This window comes from Mchenga conophoros, linkage group LG18 (assembly GCF_057382185.1).
Source record: "Mchenga conophoros isolate Kocher_MC1m ecotype Shallow Benthic linkage group LG18, M_conophoros_male_GT1.1, whole genome shotgun sequence".
Classification (NCBI taxonomy): Eukaryota; Metazoa; Chordata; class Actinopteri; order Cichliformes; family Cichlidae; genus Mchenga; species Mchenga conophoros.
This window is the reverse complement of record NC_140543.1, coordinates 40,470,917-40,473,416: the sequence shown is the minus strand read 5'-3', so window position 1 is coordinate 40,473,416 and position 2,500 is coordinate 40,470,917.

Genomic DNA, 2,500 nt, shown 5'->3' with positions numbered 1-2,500 from the left:
TTCCAGCAGGCCCCGTGGACCCACATTACCCCCCCCTGCAGTTACCCTGTGCCACATATCTAGCATGGACCTGGACCTCCAGCAGGCCCTGGGGACCCACATACTCCCCTGCTCTACTCCCCCACTAGCTTTCCTTTCTTGCAGTTACGCTCCAGCGCATATCCAGCATGGACCTTGACCTCCAGCAGGCCCCGTGAACCCACATTACCCCCCCCCCCCCCCCCCTCCTGCAGTTAACCCTGTACCACATATATAGCACGGACCTTGACCTCCAGCAGGCCCCGGGGACCCACATTACCCCCCCCCCCCTTCCCCCTGCAGTTACCCTGTACCACATGTCTAGCATGGACCTTGACTTCCAGCAGGCCCCGTGGACCCACATTACCCCCCCCCTGCAGTTACCCTGTGCCACATATCTAGCATGGACCTGGACCTCCAGCAGGCCCTGGGGACCCACATACTCCCCTGCTCTACTCCCCCACTAGCTTTCCTTTCTTGCAGTTACGCTCCAGCGCATATCCAGCATGGACCTTGACCTCCAGCAGGCCCCGTGAACCCACATTACCCCCCCCCCCGCAGTTAACCCTGTACCACGTATCTAGCACGGACCTTGACCTCCAGCAGGCCCCGGGGACCAACATACTCCTCTGCTCTACTCCCCCACTAGCTTTCCTTCTCCCGCAGTTACCCTCCACCACAAATCCAGCATGGCCCTTGCCCTCCAGCAGGCCCCGAGGACCCACATACTCCTCCGCTCTAATCCCCCATGAGCTTTCCTTCTCCTGCAGTTACCCTCCACTGCATATCCAGCATGGCCCTTGACCTCCAGCATGCCCCGGGGACGCACATCCTCCCCTGCTCTAGTCCCCCACTAGCTTACCTTTCTTGTAGTTACGCTCCAGCGCATATCCAGCATGGACCTTGACCTCCAGCAGGCCCCGTGGACCCACACTTAAGCCCCCTCCCACTGACAAAGCAAAACACCACTGGCAAAATCCTCGTGCCCCTGGTACTCCAGAATGTAAATTCAAACATGCCCCTGGTACACTGCGCAGAAACACTTTGCCACACACACGCACGCACTGCTTGTGCCTATGGTACGACAACTTTTCTCGTACCTATGGTACGACAACTTTTCTCGTGCCTATGGTACGACAACTTTTCTCGTGCCTATGGTACAACAACTTTTCGCCGTGCCCCTGGTACACCGCTCAGTAGCACTTTGCCACACAAACTCTCCTCGTGCCTATGGTACGACAACTTTTCTCGTGCCTATGGTACAACAACTTTCCTCCGTGCCCCTGGTACGACAGCTTTTCTCGTGCCTATGGTACAACAACTTTTCTCGTGCCTATGGTACAACAACTTTCCTCCGTGCCCCTGGTACGACAGCTTTTCTCGTGCCTATGGTACAACAACTTTTCTCGTGCCTATGGTACAACAACCTTTCGCCGTGCCCCTGGTACACCGCTCAGTAGCACTTTGCCACACAAACTCTCCTCGTGCCTATGGTACGACAACTTTTCTCGTGCCTATGGTACAACAACTTTCCTCCGTGCCCCTGGTACGACAGCTTTTCTCGTGCCTATGGTACAACAACTTTTCTCGTGCCTATGGTACAACAACTTTTCGCCGTGCCCCTGGTACACCGCTCAGTAGCACTTTGCCACACACACACTCCTCGTACCTATGGTACGACAACTTTTCTCGTGCCTATGGTACGACAACTTTTCTCGTGCCTATGGTACAACAACTTTTCGCCGTGCCCCTGGTACACCGCTCAGTAGCACTTTGCCACACAAACTCTCCTCGTGCCTATGGTACGACAACTTTTCTCGTGCCTATGGTACAACAACTTTCCTCCGTGCCCCTGGTACGACAGCTTTTCTCGTGCCTATGGTACAACAACTTTTCTCGTGCCTATGGTACAACAACTTTTCGCCGTGCCCCTGGTACACCGCTCAGTAGCACTTTGCCACACACACACTCCTCGTACCTATGGTACGACAACTTTTCTCGTGCCTATGGTACGACAACTTTTCTCGTGCCTATGGTACAACAACCTTTCCCCGTGCCCCTGGTACACTGCGCAGAAACTCTTTGCCACACACACACACCACTCGTGCCTATGGTACGACAACAGGCCCCGGGGACCTACATCGCACCTTGCTCTTGCCTCCCTTACAGCTGAAAAAGGTCCATGCCTGTGCCCTGGCCCTGCTGAAATTCCCTCTCCATTTAGCCGAGGCAGTGAGTCGGCCTCCTGTCTCCCTTTACGGTCGAAAAAGATGTGCTCCTGGGCGCGCTGGCCCTGCTGCTACTCACATCGGGCATGGACCTGGACCTCCAGCAGGCCCCGGGGACCTACATCGCACATTGCTCTTCCCTCCCTTACAGCTGAAAAAGGTCCATGCTTGTGCCCTGGCCCTTCTGAAATTCCCTCTCCATTTAGCCGAGGCAGAGAGTCGGCCTCCTGTCTCCTTTACGGTCGAAAAAGATG